This window comes from Nanorana parkeri, unplaced genomic scaffold, assembly GCF_000935625.1.
Source record: "Nanorana parkeri isolate BGI_ZX_2015 unplaced genomic scaffold, ASM93562v1 scaffold584, whole genome shotgun sequence".
NCBI classification, from domain to species: Eukaryota; Metazoa; Chordata; class Amphibia; order Anura; family Dicroglossidae; genus Nanorana; species Nanorana parkeri.
This window is the reverse complement of record NW_017306852.1, coordinates 320,922-330,556: the sequence shown is the minus strand read 5'-3', so window position 1 is coordinate 330,556 and position 9,635 is coordinate 320,922. Positions and strand designations below refer to the sequence as shown.

At 42.2% G+C, this 9,635-nt stretch overlaps 1 long non-coding RNA gene across 1 annotated transcript; it reads left to right on the top strand.

Moving 5' to 3' along the window:
* The first annotated feature begins 2,028 nt into the window (after positions 1–2,028).
* Positions 2,029–9,285, top strand: LOC108791925. The gene is made up of 3 exons (XR_001941530.1): positions 2,029–2,141; positions 6,919–6,924; positions 9,274–9,285. It is a non-coding gene; the product is annotated as an uncharacterized LOC108791925 (long non-coding RNA).
* The last annotated feature ends 350 nt before the right edge of the window (positions 9,286–9,635 follow it).

The following is a 9,635-nucleotide window of genomic DNA, read 5'->3' as shown; positions in this document are numbered from 1 at the left end:
TGACAAAATGTAATTAAATGCCCCAAAACACAACAAAATACCAATTTTTAAAAATGAAATATAAAAGATGAGGTTACATTGAGTAAAACGATACCCAACATGCCCAGTTTACAAATTGCGTGAGTCCGTGAAACGGCGAAAAACTGCAGTACCCCAAAAAGTCCACAGAAGACGCTTTAAAAGCCCCCACAGGTCATCAATTTAGAGATACCCCAAAATACTGGCCCTAGAATTATTGCTCTCACTCCGGCGTGCGCGGCGATACCCAACATGTGTAGCGCGTTCGTCGTTTTCATACGTAGGCGCACCCGACGCGTGTTTACGTGGCGACGCGGGGGCGGGGGACTTTTAAATTTTTTTATTATTATTATTAAATTTATTTTATTTCATTTTAATTGTAAAAACTGTTTTTTTTTGTTTTTTTTTACTTTACTTTGACTGCTATCACATGGGGGGGCTTGCAAGCCCCCCCATGTAATAGCAGATGGTGGTGACAGGTCCTCTTTAAGGTGATGCTGGGGGTCCAAAAGACCCTCAGTGTCACCTTTACACTGGAAATAAGCTATTGAAGTGCAGATCGCACTTCAATAGCTTATAGCTGGGCTGCAGGAGCCCAGAACTGACAGCCCAGGGACCGGAAGTGATGCAATCTGCATCGCTCCCGGTCCCATAGAACGGGGAGGGGATCGATGAACGGAAGTTCGTCGATTTCCTCCCCAGCTCCCTGCGTACACCTAGCAAGCCGGTCCCGGGCCCGTAGGAGGGGCAACGGAGCCCGGGAAGTACGGTGGAGTGTCCGGCGGGGGGTGGGGGCGGCCCCTTCTTCGGGACACAGAAGCGATCTGGCGACAGGTAAGTCGCCAGAATCGCTTCTGTTGTAAAGCCGACAGTCGGCTTTACAAGTTTAAACAGAGTCCCGGTGACTGTTTAAACAGCCCCGATGCTGGCGACGTACACTGTACGTCGTCAGTCACGAAGGGGTTAACAGGCAGCGCTCCGTCCATGACAAGTCGCACAGAGGGGAGGATTTCCCTTCTCTGTAACCTGTAACAAGCCGCTCTGAATGGAGAAAAAGCTGTCAGCTTCAGACTTGAAGCTGAAAGCTTTTTCCCCCATAACACTAGGTGAGGCTCTGCCTCCCCTGACCTCACATCCCTGCTCTGCTCCGAGTGGTAAGCTCAGGAGCGCCTGCTCAGGATCCCCACACAGTAACTTCTATTGGTTACATTTTTCAACTAAAACAGGTAAGAAGGCCACCATAAAACAGGCATTTAGACAATTAGGGGCAGTGAATGTCACTGCACATTTTCAACACAGCTGTCGGTAAATCTTCCACTGCATTTAAGTATATAGCACCTTCACTGGGAGGATACTCTTGCACATTTGCCAATTCAAATCATATTTGCTTATATCCCCACACATTTACCAAAACCATTTCCTTATCATTTGTTATATTAGTCTGAAGTAGTAAGTTGTGTTACACAATGAAAATACTAGTTTCACCATGCGATTTATTGTATTTATTGTGCTGTTGCTGTCCTGGAGTGTTCATTTTTATTTTTTTCTATTTTTTACTTTAACAAAGAAATATTTTTTGTTTTTTTAAAATTTCCATCAGGGTTTACTGTGATGGGGGATTATGAGCAATGTATTTGCCTCCTCATAAAGGGGTACTAGCTAGCTAACAGTTTATTTTAGCCCTTTATCTATTCATTAGCATGTGCAAGCATGAAAATAGTTAGAAAAAACAAACACATGAAACTTTAATATAGTAAATATTACATATACAGTATCTCACAGAAGTGAGTACACCCCTCGCTCTCACTCTCTTATACTGGTCACTGGAAGTTCAACATGGCACCTCATGGCAAAGATCTCTCTGAGGATCTGAAAAAAATAATTGTTGCTCTACATAAAGATGGCCTAGGCTATAAGAAGATTGCCAAGACCCTGAAACTGAGATGCAGAACGGTTACCAAGAACATACAGCGGTTTAACAGGACAGGTTCCACTCAGAACAGGCCTCGCCATGGTCGACCAAAGAAGTTTAGTGCACGTGCTCAGCGTCAAATCCAGAGGTTATATTTTGGAAATAGACATATGAGTGATGCCAGCATTGCTGCAGAGGTTGAAGGGGTGGGGTGGGGGGGTGTCAGCCTGTCAGTGCTCAGACCATACGCCACACACTGCATCAAATTGGTCTGCATGGCTGTCCTCCCAGAAGGAAGCCTCTTCTAAAGATGATGCACAAGAAAGCCCGCAAACAGCTTGCTGAAGACAAGCAGACTAAGGGCATGGATTACTGGTACCATGTCCTGTGGTCTGATGAGACCAAGATAAACTTATTTGGTTCAGATGGTGTCAAGCGTGTGTGGCGGCAACCAGGTGAGGAGTACAAAGACAAGTGTGTCTTGCCAACAGTCAAGCATGGTGGTGGAAGTGTCATGGTCTGGGGCTGCATGAGTGCTGCCGGCATTGGGGAGCTACAGTTCATTAAGGGAACCATGAATGCCAACATGTACAGTGACATACTGAAGCAGAGCATGATCCCCTCCCTTCGGAGACTGGGCCGCAGGGCAGTATTCCAACATGATAACGACCCAAAACACACCTCCAAGACGACCACTGCCTTGCTAAAGAAGCTGAGGCTAAAGGTGATGGACTGGCCAAGCATGTCTCCAGACCTAAACCCTATTGAAAATCTGTGGGGCATCCTCTCTGACACCTACCAGCTCTGTGATGTCATCATGTGGAAGTAGACTCCAGTGGCAACTTGTGAAGCTCAGATAAACTCCATGCCCAAGAGGGTTAAGGCAGTGCTGAAAAATAATGGTGGCCACACAAAATATTGACACTTTGGGGGTGATTTACTAACCTAAGCACACGCACGCACTAGGTGCATGTGATTTTTACACAGCAAAACGTATTTATCAACCAAAAAGTCTCTAAAAGCATATTTCCACTAATGCCATATATGGAAAAATCATGCACATGATGCATATATAATGCTGCTTCACAGTTTAGACAAAAATGGTTAGCTCATGCATTTACATTCCTGCATTCATCAACGCAAGCAACACAACATAGAGCTAATTTACACAACATCACCTTGCAAATTCATCCAGGGCTTTGCACAACACACCTGCTGGGTGTGTACACACTACAAAGGTGTTTAGATTCCACCCATAGATCATGCTGGGAGGGAACACACTACAGAGGTGTATACATGTTCGTGGTGTGTTTATAAGGTTAGTAAATCAACCCCTTTGGGTGCAATTTGAATATTTTCACTTAGGGGTGTACTCACTTTTGTTGCCAGCGGCTTAGACATTAATGGCTGTGTGTTGAGTTATTTTGAGGGGACAGCAAATGTACACTGATATACAAGCTGTACACTCACTACTTTACATTGTAGCAAAGTGTCATTTCTTCTGTGTCGTCACATGAAATGATATAATAAAATATTTAAAGAAAATGTGAGGGGTGTACTCACTTCTGTCAGATAATGTATAGGCTGCCATTTGTGTTTCTGAAAATACTATTTGTCTGACTGTCTCGAGCCTAAATAATTTTTTATTCAGTTACCCAGGCATATGTCCTTACACCCAATCTGCACCTTTTTTTTTGCATCTCACTGACTCAGTATGTGTTGAAGCCATTTTGACAGTTGGACCACCAGGCACTAGCATTCCAAAGGAGATCAACTTGATAGTTTTCTTTTAAAAAGTAAAAAATAGAAGCAAACAAAAATTAACGCTTCAGTTATTGAATTACTACAAAATCACAGGATCAGTACAATGAGCAGTGCTGCAACATTGAAAGCAGCATGGCAGAATTTCCATGCACATTCAATACACATTCACAATAAAATAGTTTAACATTAAAGTGGATAGAGGCACACCAACATATTACAAAAGGAGTTTGTTCTTTGACTTTTAAAATCAATTACACAGGAGATGAACAGAGTCTTCTAATACGTTTCAAACACACAGATGCCAGTGTGCGTGAAACATGTTAAAAGCCTATGTTCATCTCTGATGTAATTGATTTTATGGATCAATAAAGAAGCTGTTTTTGGAATATGTCCATGTGCCACTATACACTTTTTCAGCAACGGTATTACCAATGACAAGCTGTATGAGCACCTAACTGTGGTGGGAAAGCAGGGACCGACCTGTATACTGTACATTAAACATCTACCAACAGCACATTTGCAGCATTTTAAGCAACACATCAGCAGCCATGCTACACTGCATGGTGCTCAATCGAGTCGCATCGTACTGTTTTTTTCTGTTAGAACTTCATTGAAATGTCACAAGTGACATTTTATTAAGTTCTATGGGCTCACTGCGGTACGATGTGGTTGTACCGCATCTCACTGTGCTGCGTTTAAAAAAAGTACTGCATGCTGTGCTTTTTTTTAGGCCAACACCTGTGCTTTTTTTTAGGTGGTTTAAACTGTCACCAGCCAAAACAAAGCAACTTTCCTTGTCCTGCATTTAGGCTGTGCTAGAAAAAGTGACCAGCACAGCTTGAATGCAGTTGGTGTAAAGGAGCCCTAAATGTGATTAATTTTGTCAACGAATGTTGGTGAATGTGCAGCAATTTCTGATGAAGTCAACATGGCAAGTGTACCTGGATTCATGGGGTTCCACACATATGTAAACCCAAAAACAAAAATGTCATTTGTCATTCAATATATTTTCACCTGGTGATCCTGCAAAATAACACACTTCCTGTACCTTCATTGCTACACTCATTTCTTGACTGCATCTATGGAATAAGCCATGGCCACCAAACAGGCTGTACTTCAAAAATATGTGCATTTGTTTATCTTTATGACATGGTGGATTGATGGGGCTAATAGTTTTCAAAGGATGTTTGTGTTTTCTTTTCCCCTCACAGGAAGGAAGAAGGACAAGATATGACATTTTTGGGAAGATCAACAGGTATTTTCTGTATTTGCTAAAAATGTTCTTAGCCTGGAATTAGAAACACACCTATGGACTGCAAAGCTGAAATACACTACATTGCCAAAAGTATTGGAACACCCCTCCAAATCATTGGATTCAGGTGTTCCAATCACCTCCGTGGCCACAGGTATATCAAATCAAGCACCTAGGCATGCAGACTGCTTCTACAAACATTTGTGAAAGAATGGGTCGCTCTCAGGAGCTCAGTGAATTCAAGCGTAGTACCGTGATAGGTTGCCACCTGGGCAATAAGTCCATCCGTGAAATTTTCTTGCTACTAAATATTCCATGGCCAACTGTTAGTGGTATTATAACAAAGTGGAAGCAACTGCGAACAACAGCAACTCAGCCACGAAGTTGTAGGCCACGTAAAATGACAGAGCGGGGTCAGCGCATGCTGAAGCGCAAAGTGTGCAGAAGTCGCCAACTGTCTGCAGAGTCAATAGCTACAGATCTCCAAACTTCATGTGGCCTTCAGATTGGCACAACAATAATGTGTAGAGAGCTTCATGGAATAGGTTTCCATGGCTGAACAGCTGCATCCAAGCCTTACATTACCAAGTGCAATGCAAAGCGTCGGATGCAGTTGTGTAAAGTACGCCGCAACTGGACTCTAGAGCAGTTGAGATGTGTTCTCTGGAGTGACGAATCACGCTTCTCTGTCTTGCAATCCAATGGATGTGTCTGGGTTTGGGGGTTGCCAGGAGAACGGTACTTGCCTGACTGCATTGTGCCAAGTGTAAAGTTTGAAAGTTTGGAGGAGGGGGGATTATGGTGTGGGGTTGTTTTTTCAGGGGTTGGGCTTGGCCTTAGTTCCAGTGAAGGGAACTCTTAAGACATCAACATACCAAGACATTTTGGACAATTTCATGCTAACAAATTTGTGGCAACAATTTGTGGATAGCCCCTTCCTATTCCAACATGACTGCGCAACAGTGCACAAAGCAAGGTCCATAAAGACATGCATGAGCGAGTTTGGGGTGGAGGAACTTGACTGGCCTGCACAGAGTCCTGACCTCAATAGAACACCTTTGCGATGTATTAGAGCGGAGACTGCGAGCTCATTGGCTTCTAAAAATGTTCTGCTGTTGACTTACTATCATTTTCCTTTTGGAATTTAAAAAAACTTTGTTGATGTGGCTGCAGTAACTGCTCTAAATTTCTGGTGGCTCTGTACAAGCTTGTGCATAACAAGACTCCAATAGGAATCTAGCAATGCAATCTAGCCAATAGGAATCTAGCAAAAAAAAAATCAGTGTTTCTCTCCTGGGCGGCCGGGAGCAGGAGACTACCAGAGCGCCCGGGAGAGTTTTTTTTTTCCGTTTTTTTTTACGGCAGCAGAACCGCCTGCCAATAGAAAACTATTGGGCGGAGCTAGCTGTCATTGCTAGCTCCGCCCAATGGTTTTCTATTTATTTTTTTGGACTTTTTAAACTATTTTTCTGTTCTGCTCGGTCCCTCTGAGGGACCGAGCAGAACAGCCAAGCCGAATGCCGCTCAGCAGCATTCGGCTATTCACTCACTGCTGTTCGGTATCTATAAGAATAGACCGAACAGCAGCGAGTAGCCTGCCGGAGGTTCGGCTTAGCCGATCCAGATGTTGGATCGGCTGAGTCGAACTCCTCCTGCACTTCGGGTGAGCATGTTCGGCTGACCCGAAGCCACGTGAACCCACCCGATGTACGGTTCAGCCGATATATGGCTGAAATCAGTCGTACCAGCCTGAAGTGAATAGGCTCACTTCACTTCAGGTCGGTCTTTCACTCGGCTGCCTACGGCAGCTTAGTGAATAGACCCCTTAATATGTATTATTCTGGTCTGGTACTTTACTTTTCTGCAATATATTCAGTGCAGTACAGCGTACACATTTTAGTTTTTATAACGGCTAATGGCCAACAAAACAAACTCAGGGAAAGTGTTGGCTTGGCTGCCATTCAGCATTCAGTGTTCAGTGTTCTGATAAGCAGATTTAGCAGTATCTTACATCCTCATTATGACTGTCGTGGCAATGAAGAATAACATGTAGCCAAAAAGTATTTCACAACTTCCATAATTTTTCTGAAGCCTCCCTGCAAGCAATTAAAACAGTTTACCCGCTGGCATAATATCAAAACATGCTTGCCTGAGATAAAAACACTATTAGAAAAGTTCTAGAAAGTTGCTGAAAATTATGTTACATTTATGCCCAATAAGTAAAAAAAAAAACCAAATATAACCCCCCCCCCTCGCGTCCCTGTGCCGATCGTGGATGTGGGCGGGCGGTTAGCGTGAGGCTGGGAGTAGGTGTGAGGTGTGGAGTGTGGATGCGGGTGGGTGGGTCTGGCAGCGGCGAGCGTGAGGTGGGGAGGAGGTACAGCGCACAACTTGTGTGGAGCCCTGAACAGGGCCAACTAATCAGGGGCTGATTAATCGATGATTGAAAAAGTTGACAACTTTTTCAATAATCAATTATAATCGATTATGTCGCTTAGTTGTTGCAGCCCTAGAGTAGGAAGCTTACCTAGTAGAATGCAAGCAATGGCCATAGTGTATGGTCAGTATATACAAAGAAGGGACGAAGGCAAGTAACACTAGAAGATGCTTTATACAACGTGTGTCTGGGGGGTGGGGTGGAGTTTACAGTTTCCTTTTTTTTTTTTTAAAGATTCACTTTAGCAAAAGAATATCCTATTATATGGGAATTACACAGGATGTTTCCTTGATTGGGACACTTGGTTCTGTTATCCATGATCGAGTGTACAATATACTGGCCTGGTTTCATCATATGTAGAGATACATTATATACATTTCTATCGTGTGGTAAGGGATGCAGGGTCGGTAGGTATTTTAATGGGTATGTTATAACCATGATATTTAAACCATTTTGTGGATAATAACAATCTGAGTAAGGTCTCTTTCACATGGGCGGGCCCGATTTCAGCCAGGGTAACCATGGGCAGCCAGGTCTAAACAGACATGTGTCTGTTTACACCTGATTACCCCCGACTCCGGGCAGGTCCAGAAAAACAAACAGAACAGTGTTCCATTTCGCCTGACCTGATTGTGCAAGATCAGGGGTAGTCTGATGTAGACGGACACATGTCTGCTTACATCTGATTCCTCATAGACTGATATAGTGTCCGGCAGTTTTAGTTCTTTCTTCCATCACAAGATAGAAGTAAAACCTAGAGCAACATGGATGTCACAACAGTGACATTCATTCTGCACCTCTCCGATCAGGAGCCTATACAGCTCTTATTGTTTGCTATTTGTTTCTTAATATGTTTTGATTTTGGAATAAAGTTATGGTTGGTCTGTAGTTGGCTAAACAGGTTGGTTATTTTTTATTTTTGATATTGCAGTGTACCAACATGCTTGAGACTTTCTAAAGACTTTCTAAAGAGTTAGAGACCACATATATATTATTTTGCATGTATCCAAATATGAATACTAGCTATGCACCGATATTTTTTTTCTTCAGTACTCACCAATACCCAGTACCGATGCCATGTGCCTTGATTATCGGAAGTCGGGCGGTGGGTCATGACCTGTTGCCCGGCTTCCCGATTGCCTGTGAATCCGGTGTTCTAGTGAAAGATTTTAAAATCTGTTTTTACTTTGTTATTCATTTTTGTGGTTCAATATGCAGCTTTTGTCACCCATGCTACTGCATAAGGGTCCAAAAGAAGAAAGTGGGGGACCATTGGCTTAAACCAGGTGGTCAGGATGGACAAGGGTCCTCCATATAACTGATCATATGAATCACTTTGTAAAATGGCCAGAGTTCAGGAATATGGCAAGAAGTAGAGAATCAGGAAGTTGCGGAAAGTTAGACAATTTTTGCAATGAGGAGACATTTTGTTTTATTTTAGCATTAATATTATATATCATTGTTGCAATAAACTTTTCTTAAAACACAAAAAGTGCTAGTTCTCTGGCTGTTGTGCGGATTCACTGGCTTTTATATTTTGTGAGTTACTTAATCAGCAGTATACAAATTTGGAAAGTCAGAGCAGAGTCAGAAGTCCATATCAGCATACTTGTTCTGGGTTACTGATTCAAAATATTAAAACCAGAGGGTCAGGAGGCCAGCTAGGCAACTAACATTTGCAGAATGAGAAGTCAGCAATGGCACAATAAAACCATGGGTTTTTGAAAACGTCTTGAAGGGGATAGGTTATATAAAGTTTAAAAAACAGTTTAGCCCTATACAAGGATTACACTTTAATACAGCATTAACATGAACAAGTCTCTAACCACTTTAGCTTTCACACCTGTACACCCCCTTGGGACCAGCACAATTTTTACATTTCTGCGGCAGGCCTGTTTATTCAGCAATAATGTTGTAATTCATATATCTATTTATACAAAACAAGGCTTTCTTTTGCTAATGATTTTATTTTCTGTCCATTCCATATAAAAAAACTAAAACTAAACTAAAAAGCAAATTTGTTTTTTAAACTTTGATAAGTTTAAGTTTAAAAAAGTTAGTGTTACTGTATATAAAAGTTGTAAATCTATGTAATTTGACCTCTATAAATAACGCTAAAATGATGATTCTGGTATGGAGCATTGCTAAGTTAGTTACAAATTGAATCAAGGTCTTTTCCCAATTTTATTCTTTTTTTAATGCCACACTAAAAAATGAACAAATATGAATGTAAATGCAAACAAAATGAATGT